The sequence below is a fragment of the Panthera tigris genome, chromosome A1, assembly GCF_018350195.1.
Source record: "Panthera tigris isolate Pti1 chromosome A1, P.tigris_Pti1_mat1.1, whole genome shotgun sequence".
Lineage (NCBI taxonomy): Eukaryota > Metazoa > Chordata > Mammalia > Carnivora > Felidae > Panthera > Panthera tigris.
Genome location: NC_056660.1, coordinates 136,741,412 through 136,757,172, shown reverse-complemented (window position 1 = coordinate 136,757,172; position 15,761 = coordinate 136,741,412). Strand labels below are relative to the sequence as shown.

At 38.7% G+C, this 15,761-nt stretch overlaps 1 long non-coding RNA gene across 1 annotated transcript in view; it reads right to left on the bottom strand.

Annotated features, from left to right (window-relative positions):
• Positions 1-10,887: 10,887 nt before the first annotated feature.
• Positions 10,888-15,761, bottom strand: part of LOC122231386 — a 30,962-nt gene continuing 26,088 nt past the window's right edge. Inside the window, exon 3 of the long non-coding RNA XR_006208608.1 lies at positions 10,888-11,765. This is a non-coding gene — a long non-coding RNA (uncharacterized LOC122231386). The remainder of the gene's footprint in view (positions 11,766-15,761) is intronic.

The following is a 15,761-nucleotide window of genomic DNA, read 5'->3' as shown; positions in this document are numbered from 1 at the left end:
ATAATAAGCATTGATGACAGTAGGGAATCGAATTTTGAAATTATGTAAATATGTGCCAATTTAAATCGCAACTCTTTTTCCAGAAGCACCCCCTTTTTTCCCTTCTACTAGCTCAACCACATAAAGTACCCAAACACAGCAGTATTGCTCATACCAAAGACTTCGCTGTCTAACTCCAAGTCTGGCACCTGTTCAACAGTGGTAAACTGGACCATTTTTGATATCATGAGTAGATTCCAGTATTTCTCTTACTTTCTCTTCCTTCTTTTATCTCGTTTGTTAACTTGAGACTAAGAAAGTTCTTACAAATGTAGGAAAGGCTGATGATCCTGAAGTCATGTAACAAGTCCCCATCACACTGCTTTTAAACCTGTTGCATCAAACAAGTCACTTTGGTAAACACACTTTCATAAGCCAACCACTCTGTCAGTCTCTCACTCCTGAAACTCAGCCAGTCAAGGACAGACTCACTCCAACAGCACACCTCTGAGGGGTACCCAACCAACAAAAGCCTCCCCGGAATAGGCATGTTTCTACAGATGATGGCAACTCATTTACGCCTCTGAGAGTCTACCCATTCCTGACCCTCTTACCTAAGACCGGCAATCTGTTCCACTTGAATAGACTAACTGGCATCTCTTACCATAAGAAGCAAATAGTTTAGCCTTTTCATTTCATGTGTTGAGTGATGGTCTCATTGGACATTTTTGGAGGTTTCACCAAGATTGTTTTAAAGACCCTCATTTGGTGGCATTCTGGGGAAGCCTGGATTCCAGCATTCCAGGTGCACTCACTGGCATCTTGTGCCAAAATTCTCCTTACTCTTCAGATGTGTTTTCAAGTGAGTCAGTCTCAATAACAATATGATCTCTGGCTAGTTTTATTGAGTTCATATTCCTAAACGGTTTTTGTTAGTCTAGGATTTGTAACCAAATAGCTCTTTGTGTTGGCCTAGATCTTTAGGCTGAGCAATCACACCATTTGGCTTATAGGTAAACTATTCGGTGACTGATTAGACCTACCTCTTCGTACAAGATCCTTAGGCCTTTGTTTTGGAGGTATGCCATTTGAGGAATGTTTTTGCCATTAACCTGTGTATTCCGCTGCCTACCTTGTTTTTGCTGCTGCTCGTCTATATGTACAGATTATTCTTTCACGTGTTTTTGTTTTGTCCTGGCTTGGTTTCTTTCTTTTGAATGTATAAGGCAACAGATTGAAACATAAGCCTGAAAAGTTTCTGGCTCAAGGCAGGCCAGTGTTGAAGGCTGATGACTGGAGGTCTGATAGATCAGAAATCCATTTGCGCAAAAAGGTTTGTCAACCATTGTGTAGGGTCCTCCACCAAACCTTCATGAGGGTGCCCGCTTTCTCATTAATTTGTGAAAGAAGCTCACTTTGTTTTGTCCATACTCAAGCCTCAGGGATTGTCAAGTTATTGAGCGGATAGTCCCTTTCTAGTTTCTGCCTGCTTGGGGAACCCAGAGCCCTTCAAAAGCCCCAAAGCGCTAACGCATTCTATCCCCTTTAAGAAGTGCTACAACTCTGGAGCACCTGGGTGGCTCCGTCTGTTAAGGGGCCAACTTCAGCTCAGGTCATGATCTCACAGTTCGTGACTTTGAGGCTCACGTCGGGCTCTGTGTTGACAGTTCGGAGCCTGGAGCCTGCTTTGGATTCTGCGTCTCCCTCTCTCTCTGTTCCACCCCTGCTTGCATTCTGTCTCTCTCTCAAAAATAAAGAAAGATTAAAAAAAATTTTTTTAATTAAAAAAAAAAAGAAGTGTTGCAATTCTAACGCTTGTACTTTTCTGAGGAAGTGTCCAAATCTCTACATTACTATCTTTAAGAGAAACACTAAAAATAATAGGAGACAAAATACCAAATAATCAGTAGTCAGTTTCTTTAACTGATATGCAAGGGCCCTCCAAAAATTCTAACTCAAGACAGTTTCTCTCAAAGACTTTTTTAATCTTTTGAAAACTGTTCACTTTGCATTTTGTTTTTTACTCAGCTTTACTTGAACTTCTAAATGAGCGATTCTTTTTTCAGGGTTTTATTTGGGGAACAATGATATTGTAAAATTTCTAGACCAGAAGGTTGAATTTGAATTCTTGTCTAGAGCCAAGTTAGGGGACATACTTAAGGATTTTCCTAAACCTTCACAATACAGGCAGAATTTTGTTACAGATTTTAATATTTTGTTGTATACTTAATTTCCTGTACTGCAGATCTGTTCAGCTAACACTTAGCCTCTCAGATAGGAAAAATCCTTAAGGGGATTTAAATTTAAGGATTTAAATTTAAGGATTTAAGCAGAAAGAAAGGAAAGAAAAGATTTAAAGCACTCAGTTACGTAACGTCTTAAAAACTTGACTTAAGGCAAGATAAGACAATTTCAGAGACAATTATTTTAAGAGAAAGATTGTGAAAAGGTTCAAATTGCAAATAAAACAAGGATGAAAAATAGACTTTAGTAAATATTCTAGAAGCTGGAGTAAAACCACAGCTAAAGTGGAGATGTGTCTTCTCTTGTAAATGGGATCAAATCTGAAAAAGAAAATTTGATGATAAAAAAGAAATTGAAATGTAAAATTGTCAAGTTAGAATATATTCAGTGTGTGGCTGGATATTTCCAGAGCCTTTGGAGGTACAGAAGCTGAAACTCAAAAGACTGTTTGTCTCTCTAGTTAAAAAAAGTAACTAAAAAATTCTGTCCTCTAAAAATTGGGAGCCTATGGATAAGGATACCTGTGGATATTTAAATAGAATGATAATTGAAAGAATTGATGTTCCATGCTGGCTAAGAAACAGGAGGACAATTATCCGCGCGTATCCCTTAATGCTGCTATGAGTGTGACATTAAGCTCCGACACCCCCCTTTTCTCCTTCTCAACTTTCGGGGGAGCAAATGTGGCTTCCCTGTTGCTATGGGAGTCACTAACTCTACTATTAATCTCTTTACTATAGAACATCAGATCCCTCAGAGCAAAATTTTAAAGGTGTTTAAAAACTGAGAAAGACTTTCAGTAAGAAGAAAGAGCGAAATTTCATCTTACAGTAAAAATGACCGGTCGTGCCAGATGGTAGAAGAAGATAACAAAAGACAAATTTGAAGGTATATGGTACATCGAGGAAGATTTCAGGAAAAACAAGACTTTTTTTGCCTCGATTTCATGGAAGCACTAAAATAATGAAAATTTCTAAAAATCCGAAGTCATTTCCCAGGTCCCAACGTGTAGCGGACACTTTGAAATCATTATCGGGACATTCCTTTCCTCCCCGTGAAACAAGTCCTGCAAATTTCATGGCTAGGGATTCACTTTGCAAGTGGAACTGCCTACGTAAAATGTACTGCGAAAAGATAACGTTTTTCAAATCTCGGAAATTTTCTCACATCCAATAAAATTATAGCTTACATGGCTAATAATATATCTATATTATGTATGATTCAAGAAATCACTGAAGAAATAACTATGGTCCAGAATGCCAATGGGAAAAAGATTCCATGAACACAGGCAGAGTAATTAGAACAGAGTCCTTAAAAGTCTTCCCGGATTATATAAACTCGTCGTTTTTTGGTACAAACATGAGAAAGTTAGGCCATGATCTAAAGGTCTTAACTCACCCACATGGCACACGGTGAAGACCTATTGCCTATGAAAGCTGATCCCTTAATTCAGTAGCCAAAGCTTAGCTTAGTTGCCTCAGAACAATTATGGGCCTTAACTAAATACGTTAAAACATCTTCAGATCTTGTACCGTGATAACCTGCATATGTCATACTATATATAGTAAGTCCTTATTGCTAATGAAAAACACTCAGCATTTTTATGCTAGTCAATTCACTAATTATAAGATGTGAATGCTTTTTTCTCCTATTATCAGCCACCAGTGGAATACTCTTATTTCAGCACCTCTATTACCGTTATCCAATAGAGGATAATTAATTTCATGCTTAGAATAGAATATTTGAACCCTCCACTACTAACTGCTCCCTTAGTATTCTTCGTTGCTCTAATAGTAAATGCTGACACTATTGTTTGTTGATGGGTCTAAAAAAGAAAGCCAGCAAACAGACCAATGGACTAGAACGGACACCTCAGAAACAAACTTTCAGGTATATGGTCAAACGATACTCAACTACGTTGCTAACACTACTTAATAGGGGAAGTACAGCCTCTTCAGCAAATGGTGTTGGGAAAACTGACTACCCATATTGCAAAAGAATGAAGCCTAATGCCACATACAGAAATTAACACAAAATGAGTTGATGATTTTACTGTAAGAGCTAAAACCATAAAACTCTTAGAAGAAAACACAGGGAAGAAACCTTATAACATTGGATTCGGCAATAGTTTCTCAGATATGATGCAAAAAAAAAAAAAAAAAACCACAGGCAACGAAAGAAAAAATAGACAAATGAGTAACAAAAAACCTAAAAACTTCTATGAATCAAAGAGCACAGAGTAAAAAGGTAGAAAAGTTTTGCAAGTTGTATACCTGATAAGGAGCTAATATCCAGAATATGTAAAGAACTCCGATTCAACAACAAAAAATCAAATAACCTCGTGAAAAGACGGGCAGTTGGTTAAGTGTTTGACTCTTAATTTCAGCTCAGGTCATGATCTCACAGTTGTGGGAATGATCCCTGGGTCGGGCTCCACACTGAGTGTGGGGTCTGCTTGGGACTCTCTCTCTCCCTCTCCCTCTGCCCCTCCCCCCTTCTCTCAAAATACATTAATAAACTTAAAAAAATTGGAAAGGACTCAGACATTTCTCCAAAGATGATACACAAATGGCCAACAAGCACATGAAATAATTTTACAATTAGCACAGAGAAATGCAAATCAAAACCACAACATGATATTACCTTACATCCATTATGATAATATATATGATACTAAATATATATAATTTATATAAATATGTAATGACAAGTGTTGGTGAGAAGGTAGAGAAATTGAAACTTGCGTATTGTTGGTGGACTGTAAAATGGCACAAGTGCTAAGGAAAATAATATAAAGATTTCCCAAAAAATTAAAAATAGAATTACCATATGATCCCGTAGTTTCACTCCTGGGTATATATCCAAAAGAATTGCAGGCGGGATCTCACAGAGATAGTTGTATCTTCATTTCCATAGCAGCAGTATTCACAATAGCCAAAAAGTAGAAGCAACCCAGGGGTCCGCTGAGGGATGAACGAATAAACAAAATGCAGTGTGTACATACAATGGAATATTATTCGGCCTTAAAAAAGAAGTACATACAATGGAATATTATTCAGCATGCTACCACACGCTACAACATGGATGAGCTTTGCGGATCTACACTAAATGACATAGGCCAGTCACAAAAAGACAAATACGGTATGATTTCACGTATGATTCAAATTTATACAGAAAGTAGCATGGTGTTTATTAGAGGCTGTGGGGAGAGGGGTGTGGGGAATTGTTCAATGGGACAGAGTTTCAGATTTGCAACACGAGAAAGTTCTAAAGATCTGTTTCACAACAATGTGGATGTACTTAACACCACTGAACTATATATTTAAAAATGGTTAAGATGATAAAGTCTAGGTTATGCATTTGTTACCACAAAGAATAAGTAGATCATGCTGTCTTATAAAATCCCATTCCTTACCAATTGTTCAAATTGTGCAAATGACTAAACTGTGGTCTTTTCTAAGGCATTTCAAACGACTAAAATAAAGTAACATATAACTTAATAGCTGGTATTCTTTTTGGTGCGACTGGGTGGCTCATTCGGTTGAGCGTCCAACTTTGGCTCAGGTCATGATCTTGCTGTCCATGAGTTCGAGCCCATGTCAGGCTCTGTGCCGACAGATCAGAGCCTGGAGCCTGCTTCGGATTCTGTGTCTCCCTCTCTCTGCCCCTCCCCTGCTCATGCTCTGTCTCTCTCTTTCTCTCAGAAATAAAATAAAACATTTAAAAATAAAATAAAATAAATTTAAAAAAATGAAAAAAAATTGCTATAAACAAGAGATTTTAAGATCTTAGTTACTTTTTTTAAAAAAGCAAATAAACAATAAATACATTAATTACGAGATGGCTTCTTGATATCTGAAATAACTGCTGTGATAAAAGTCGAGACTCACAGTAAAAGAAGTACTCTAGAAGCTAGTACAGCATGCCATAGATCTTTAAAAATACTACTGAAATATTTTAGCAAAATAGCACACTATTGTGCTTTGGGAAAGTTCAAGAATTCCATGATGGATACACAAAACCTGGATCCTGAAATTCTTTTAACATTTATTTTTGAGAGAGCGAGACAGAGCATGAATGGGGAAGGGGCAGAGACAGGCAGGGACACAGAATCCAAAGCAGGCTCCAGGCTCTGAGCTGTCAGCACAGAGCCTGATGCAGAGCTTGAACTCATGGTCTGTGAGATCATGACCTGAGCTGAAGTCTGATGCTTAACTGACTGAGCCAGCCAGGTGCCCCTGGATCCTGAAATTCTTAAAAGGAACACTAGGAATGATCTGTTATGGGATCCATGAAAATAAGACCTGGCAAAAACTTGACCAGTAATGATACTCTTTGCATATAATACATAACTGAAAGAAAATGTCCTTGCACCAGGGAAATTACAAAATGCAAATAATAATGGTTTATCACACAATAGTTAGAGACCATATATTTGCAGCTCCATCAAAACTGAAGTGTCTCATGTACAGCTTTTTGCTCTTTTCCTGTAAAGGAATCAGGCTTTTCAATGCCAATCTGGGACCAAGGTGAATTATTCTGTTGAATTATGAGTAGTCTCCAAGATAGATTCTAATGATTCTTGCCTTTTGGTATTCATGCCCTTTTGCACAGCACCTCTCCACATTTTATCAGCATAGATCTGTGTGGCCAATAGAATGTAGTAATAGGGTATGTCATTTCCAAGTTTAGGTTAAAAAAGACACTGTGCTTTCTGCCTTACCCTCGTATCGTTCACTCTAGGGGAAGTTAGCTGCTATGTTGTGTGCAACCCTATGGAGAGGTCCACGTGGCAAGGAACTCAGACATCCTCCCAACAGCCAGTGAGAGACTGAAGCGTCCAGTCAACAACTGTGTGAATGAGCCCTCTGGGGAGCAGACGCTACCCCCCCGCCCCCATTCAAGACTTCAGAGACCTGCAGCCTTGGCTGACATCGTGACTGCAACCTCAAGAGAAATACTGAACCAGAGCCACCTGGCTAAGCTGCTCCCAGATTCTTGTCCCTCAGAACCCATGTGAGATACTCAGTATTCTTGTTTTCAACCTACCCGGGTTTGAGATAATTTTTTACGGACAACAGATAATAAAATTCCCTAACATCCTAAATGGACTAGATCTCCTTTCAGAGAGCACAAAATTATACAGCTTTTATGGGAAAGAGAACCCTTCTGGATAACGATCCTACCCATAGTAGTTAAACTAGGAGAGGCATTCATCAAAAATCTGTACCATTGCTTTGGCTGACACTGTAAACAATGCAGCTTAAACGCTGGTGTACAACAGATCAGTTATAATTCCTTAAGCCAAGTAGTTATAGATAAAATGGCCTTGGATTTATTTATTTATTTATTTTTATTTTTGCCAATCGGAGGATTCTGAACCATTGCTAACACTATGTATTATACCTACACATTACAAGTGAATTGGGATAATCTATATGTAAGCTAAAAGAAAAGGCGACTTAGCTATAAAAAGAGACTCACAGAACCTTTGAGACTTGTTTCATTACCAGGTCTGGGAGGTTTGGGGTCAGGGTTCTAAAATATCTTCTACTTCCTTGCATTATACTTACTTATCTTACTGTTGTTCAATGCGTGCTTCCCAGTCTTAAGTGCTTTTGTGCAGCCACTGTCCTGATGGATGAGTCAACAATGATTTAAATATAGAAACAAAACAAAACAGACATAAGCACACAAAAAACGAGCCCAGAAAGAATCAGGCCAATAGACTTGTAAACTCGATGAAACCTCCCTTCAAGGAAAATCAACAGTGGTAAAGATCTGCACAACCCTTGAAGGTCTCTCCTGCAGCTTTAAAAAAAAAAAGATTTTTTTTTAACTCTTACTCATTTTTGAGAGAGCATGAGCAGCGGAGGGTCAGAAAGCGAGGGAGACACGGAATCCGAATCCGAGGCAGGCTCCAGGCTCTGAGCTGTCAGCACCAGACCCCGGCGCGCGCGGCTCAACCCACAAACCATGATATCATCACCTGAGCCGAAGTCTGACACTTAACTCACTGAGCCACCCGGGTGCCCCCCTTCCTGCAGCTTTGATTGGATAAGGACCAAAAGAAAAAAATGGAAATAAAGAAGTTCCCATGAACTTAGAAAAAGCCTGATTTTTGCTGTAGCAAAGGCAACAAATAGCCATGAGAACCAATTTTAAACCCTTTCAGTTGATCAAGATTACTGCCTCAGTAAGCCCCTCGTGTAAGTTAGCCAATCAGGGGCAGATTCGCTCCAATAAACGCCTCTCTGAGGGCCGACTAATCAACCACAGTCTCACCTGAGTAACCATGGGCTACAGATGATGTCAATCCACTTACACCTCTGAAAGTCTGTCAATTCCTGGCACTCCATGCTTTCCCCACACAAAGAAGACCTTTTATAAGGTCAGCAGTTTGCTCTGCTTGGAAAGACTGTGCCTGACTAGCACAGCTCCCCTTGCTATAGTAATCAATAAATCAAGCTTTGCAACTTTTTATTTCAGACATTGAATGGTGGTCTCATCACTGTTTGACAAACTTTCCTGATTCTTTTTATCATTTTTTAAGCTTCTTCCCATTTAATAGTCCTAATAGTGACAGCAATGATGATGATGACAACAAGAATGACAAGTTTAACCCCCACTCACCATGTACCATGCACTGTGCTAAGGGCTTTATGTACATTATCGTCAGCGTTGAGACCTGCCAGGGACATTTGGCTACCAACACTTTTCAGATTTTCAGGTGGCATTCAGACCTGAAGAAGTTACTCTCCCTGGCTTATTCAGAGTGTCAGTCATTTGCTTGTTGGCTTGCAAATCCGCTTCTCACCCTTGCCCTTCACTGCTCAATCACGGGAGGCTGACTCCTACAGACTGAGTTTTCCAGGCTCTTCTGTCTGCAGGCTTCCAGTTCAGTTCCACTAATGGGAATGTGTAGGGAAAGATGAACGGCAGGGAGAGAGGAAGGGAGAAGGCAGAGTACCTCTCTTCTTTCTGCTGGTGGTGGCTCTGGAAATAACTGTATTTCCTTTTGTTGTTCTGGCCCCTTTGAACACGCCATACTTCTTGGTGGTCACCACTCATATTATTCTATTTGAAATACCTAGAGTGCTTTCTGATTTCCTGAACCCTTAATGATACAATCAGAAAGAACTGGTGGTACAAACTGTACCATGTAGACTTGAGAGATTTGAGATTTAGTTCCAAGTCTGCTTTTTTAAGTTTATTTATTTTGAGAGAGAGAGAGAGAGAGAGCGCACACAAGCAGGGCAGGGGAAGGGCTGAGAGAGAGGGAGAGAGAGAATCCCAAGCAGGCTCTGTGCTGAGAGTGAGGCTCAAACCCACGAACCATGAGATCAGGACCTGAGCTGAAACCAAGAATCAGACACTCAACCGACTGAGCCACCGAGGGTCCCCTCCAACTCTGCTTCTAAATCACTTGTGACTTCAAAACAATCACAGTTTGGTGCCTCAGTTTTGCTAGATATGATGGAATTGTTGATATTTAAGGTCTCCCCACCCTGCCCACCTTCTGTAATACTGCACTCAGCAAGAATTGGTTGAACATTTGTAACAGTTATAACCTTTCCCTTCTCCCACGTAATAGTGCTTAGAAACTGCCTTAAAGGCCATGTTTACATTTATAAATATAGCTGCCCCCCACCAACCAAATGAAACATATAAAATCACCATTTTTTATGCACAGGGCAAGCTACATAACTTGAGCAGCGCAGTCAAAATGAAAATGCAGGGTCCTTGCTGAAAAAGCAGGAAAACAGTGCCATTAAGAGTATTAGAAATAAAGCTTTTCCTTTTAAACTATTTTACTTATAAAATACAACAGAGGTAATAGTGATTTATGAGTAACAATACAACGTACAAAGTGTGAAAAATATTTTTGGTGTCATAATTCTGTAGAATATAGTAAGTAAATAAGACTATTAATGTGATATCTTGATTAATCACTATTCTGTGGCTTGCTTTTCTTCAAATTTATGTACTAGATCATTAAAATATATACTTTTAGCAATTTTATTTTTAGTTGATGCAATTGAAAAAGACATTAGTTGCTCCTGAAACATGAAAGATTGCAAATAATTTTTGATAATTTTAAATTTTGACAAGGATCTTTCTGCTGATGCAATTGTTATCAAAGCTGTTAAGAGTATTTCATAGGCTGTGACAACATCGGGATACATGTCTGATAAATTATTTTGAAATAAAAATTTTAGTACATGTAGAGCTGATAATTCTCACGGAACAACTTTTCTAAAAATATTTCATTCTTCATACAAATCAGTTTTGTGTAAGTTAAAATTTAATTTTAAATGTAAATTTATGCAATGGTATTTTAATGTTTCCTCCGACATTTCCTGTAACTTGTGGAGGTTATACAAGAAATCAAACGTGCCTTCGTGATTTGTATAGAATTCAAAACCCTGGTTTATGCATTCTATCAATGAATTTTCAGCTACAAGGAAAAAATAATGTAAAATTATTATTCCACATTAGTAATTGTAATTGGTAAGATGAATGTAGCACGGTTTACTGGCAAATGTCTTTAAATTTATTTTCTCTTTCTTTAAATTTCTGTCTTTATATTTATTTTCTGTTTCTAAGTCTGTGGATATGTGCTTTGCAACGTTGAAGCAGTTTTAAAAACTGAGATCCTAAAGTCTTCAAAGGATTACGAACGCGTGACATGTTTTCTTGCAGTGTCGATGTGGAAACTTTTATTTTGTAATAATTTACTGACCAAGTTTACTGCCCGCATTCCAGCAGTTCCTGTCCGGTCGGTTGTCATCTGGCCAGAGTTAATATTTGTGCAGACGCCACAGCCAGGCTCCCGGGACTGATGGGCAAGCCAGCCTCCCACCCTGGGTGCCCACGGTGCCGGCCTCGAGAGCCCCTCCTGCCTCCGGCGACTGCAGCCGTTGCTGCTGTCGCCACTGCTTCTGTGCAGGGACCATCACTGCTGCCAGTTCGGTACCGTGTGCCGGTCAAGCCGACTCGGTTGGGTGAAGAAAATAATTTTGTGTGCCTAAGGCCTTGAAAAGATGAGCAAAATACTAGAGAGGAGGGTCCAGAGATATTTATCTTCTTTATGAGATTACCTAAGAAATGTTTGCAGCCTCACATTTGAGGCTACAGACGCTGATGAAAAACCTTAGTAGTGCCAGGAGACCCGTGATTGTTTCCAAGATGTTGCAATGACATAATTAGTGTTCGAGATGACCGATAATCTTCTGGAAGTGATCATGCACGAGAACTGGTGTGTTTGGAGCCACATGTATCCAAAGGTGCATTTTTGGATAAAAAGTCGAGCTGAATGAGTTTATGTTGACCTAAATGTGTACTTCCTTCAGGCTGTGGTGTCCTTTATCTAGAAATATCTGACCTCCTTGAAGAAACAGGAGTTTACTGATATGCAGGCATGCCATCTCGAGTACTTCTTGAAGCCTCTACACGATTCATTCACCTTAGGTGTGAAATAAGTTGTAGCACTTTTTCCAGGGGTAGGTTAGAAGCATGCTTTCTTACGGAAAATTTCCAATCTATACAAAAGTGGAGAGAATAGTATAATGAACCTCTCCTTATGTAACTATTACTCAGCTTCAATAATTTCACTACCGAGTTTTATCTGTACCTCCACCCACTTTCCTCAGTCCTAGATTCTTTTGAAACAAATCCCAGACATTATATCATTTTATCTGCAAATATTTCAATACGTATGGTTAAAAGTTTGGGTACCCTTCTTTCACCTAAAAATCTAGCCACAATTCTCAACATTATAAAATAGTTATTTCAATTTCTCTATCTCAAATTTTTTTCAGAATTTGTTCGAATCTCTCTCCAAACAAGGTCCATGTACTACTCACTGGCTGGTATGCCTCGTAAGCCTCTTAATATAGAATCACCCCACTTCCCCTTTTGTCCTTTGCAACTGATCTATTGAAGAAGTTGGGTCTTTTTGTCTTGTAGAAATATCTGTGGTCTGGATTTTGGTAGTTGCTTCCCTAGGTGTTGTTTAACATGTTCTGCTGTTCCTTGTATTCTTGTAATCTGGTATTTGAGTATAGAGGTTTGAGAGATTTAGGTTTGATTATTTGGTATGTGGCTGCTTCGTAAGTGGTCTTGGGTACTTCCAAATGGGCACAGTAATGTCTCTTTTTTGCATGATGTTAACAGTCATTAATAACATTTTTTCAGGCCCATTATTTCATGAGGGGTTATAAAATGGTTACATTTACATTATATCATTCTTTACTTATTTCTCTATATAAAAGATGATTCTCATAGTCTGAGATACGATATGTGTAAAATAGAAAATTTGTGCTTGATTCTTTCCCTGTATTTTGCAGTTTTCAAAATAATAAATTGTTTAGCCAGCATCCTTCCAAAGTGACCAGTGAGTAAAGCATCATTTTGAATTTCTGGATTCAAACTTATTTGATGTGTTTCCATCCTTGCCGATGATGCTGAAATGTCCCATCTTTGGCCAGTGGGAGCATCTTCGGGTTGGCTCTGAGTCCTTTTGACAGGACCCTATTACTCTCTTATGACTTCCTTGCTTGTGGTACGATGTGATAGTCCAGCTTCATTTGGCACATTTTCTGCCCTACACCAGGAATCAGCCATTTCTACAAGAAGCTCTGTGCTTTTAAGTGAAATGGTGTTCCTGAACTACTATCAGGTTTCTAGTCTTTTTCGGTGGACAGAACTAGGAAAAAACTTTTTTTAAGATAACATACATGGTGACTTCATGCTGATACTTACAATTCAAACTCAGGATTACAGAGTTTTTATTTAACACTGTCAATCTCACATCACCTCTATCTCCTTTCTCCCATGCCACAATTGATTGGCTCCCAGTGATACCAACATCATTACCCATCCGTTCTGTCCCACAAAACATACTTAACACAGTAACGGTATCACCACTATACCAAAAATATGTTTACTGTAAACAATTTTACAATTGTTTGTATAGGTCTTTTTCGTCTCTAGGCTTTATCCTACTCAGGTTGCACAATCAAATTATTTGTTGTAAAATCACTTGAAATAATTAAAAAAAAATTTTTTTTAATGTTGATTCATTTTTTAAGAGAGATAGTGTGAGCGGGGGAGGGGTAGAGACCAAGGGAGACACAGAATCTGAAGCAGGCTCCAGGCTCTGAGCTGTCAGCACAGAGCCCCATGTGGGACTCGAACCCACAAACCATGAGGTCATGACCTGAGCCGAACTTGGATGTTTAACCCACTGAGCCACCCAGGTGCCCCTCACTTGAAATAATTTTTGATTAAGTTTTAAATTTTGTCTTTGTTTTTAGGAGTTTTAAAATTTAATACTGTTTTATAATTACAGAAAATACAGGACCTCAGATTCTAATATACAAAATAAAATATATTTGGATTAGTGTAACTTTTGCTCCTGTCTCTATTTTCTCCCTCTCCCATAGATAATTTTTTTAAAAAATGTTTATTTATTTATTTTGAGAGAGAGGCAGAGGGAGAGTGCATGCGAGTGTGAGTGGGAGAAGAGCAGAGAGAGGGAGAGAGAAAATCCCAAGCAGGTTCAGCACTGTCAGTGAAGAACCTGACATGGGGCTTGATCTCATGAACCTGTGAGATCATGACCTGAGCCGAAATCCAGAGTTGGATGTTTAACTGAGCCACCCTGGTGCCCCTCCCATAGATCATTTTTAAAAAATGTTAGTTTGGGGTTTATTATTCCAGTTTTTCCTAGTTACAGTGTTTTAAAAGATATGTATCTTATCTATCTATCTATCTATCTATTTATCTATCTACCTATCATTTATCTATCATCTATCATCATCTGTCATCTACCTATGTATAGCTTGGTCAAGGTCATTAGGAAAATTTTTAAGTAGCTGTGACAACCTGAAGCTGTAGAACCTGGGGGTGAGAAGGAAAAAGGAGGACTGCAGACAGGTGTCGGGCTCAGACAGTTATAGCAACAGTGGTTATGATGTGGAGATTAAAGAAAGTCTGCTCTCGCTTGAGTAGACAAAGGAAAATGCTATAACTACCTGGAAGAATATTTGGAAAAATAGGATGACAGTGAGAAGCAAGGCAGAGTAGATGCTCCTTCATTCAATATTTATGGAGGGTCTCGGGTTTTCTGGGAATAGTCTTGCAGGTAAGACCAACCAAGTTTCAAGGAAGGTCCAGTTCCTTAATCAGGATACACAGTCGTTTGTGATCATGTGAGCTCCCTGATATTATTCATATTATAAGGATACTGACAAAAGTCCATTGTATTTGGTGAAAAGCACTTGTACATAGTCCATTTCAATTCAATACATTTCAGCCAAAATAGATCAACTAATATATTTAAGATACTTTATAAGTTACTGTGGGGATACAGACATGCAATCGATATGCCCTGCCCTTCAAGACTTTCTTTTTTTTTTAACTTAAAAAACTTTTTTAAGAGTATGCCAAAATTTTTAATTTTTAAAATTAAAAAAATATAATTTATTGTCTAATTGGTTTCCATACAACACCCAGTGCTCATCCCTACAAGTGCCCTCCTCCATGCCCATCACCCACTTTCCCCTCTCCCCTGACCCCCATCAACCCTCAGTTTGTTCTCAGTCCTTAAGAGTCTCTATGGTTGGCCTCCCTCCCTCTCTGTAACTTTTTCTTCCCCCTTACCCTCCCCCATGGTCTTCTGTTAAGTTTCTCAAGATCCACACATGGGTGAAAACATATGGTATCTTTCTCTGCCTGACTTGTTTCACTTAGCATAATACCCTCCAGTTCCATCCACATTGCTGCAAATGGCCAGATTTCATTCTTTCTCATTGCCAAGTAGTATTTCATTGTATAAATAAACCACATCTTCTTTATCCATTTGTCAGTTGATGGACATTTAGGCTCTTTCCATAATTTGGCTATTGTTGAAAGTGCTGCTGTAAACATTGGGGTACATGTGTCCCTATGCATCAGCACTCCTGTATCCCTTGGGTAAATTCCTAGCAGTGCTATTGCTGGGTCATAGGGTAGATCTGTTTTTAATTTATTGAGGAACAACCACACTGTTTTCCAGAGCAGCTGCACCAGTTTGCATTCCCAACAGTGCAAGAGGGGTTTCGCAGATGACATGATACTCTACATGGAAAACCCGAGAGACTCCACCAAAAGTCTTCTAGAACTGATACAAGAATTCAGCAAAGTCACAGGGTACAAAATTAATGTACAGAAATAGGTTGCATTTTTATACACCAATAATGAAACAACAGAAAGAGAAATAAAGCAATTGATCCCATTTACAATTGCACCAACAACCATAAAATACCTAGGAATAAATCTAACCAAAGATGTAAAAGATCTGTATGCTGAAAACTATAGAAAGCTTATGAAGGAAATTGAAGAAGATACAAAGAAATGGAAAAACATTCCATGCTCATGGATTAGAAGAATATTGTTAAAATGTTAATACTACCCAAAGCAATCTACACATTCAATGCAATCCCAATCAAAATTGTACCAGCATTGTTCTCGAAGCTAGAACAAGCAATCCTAAA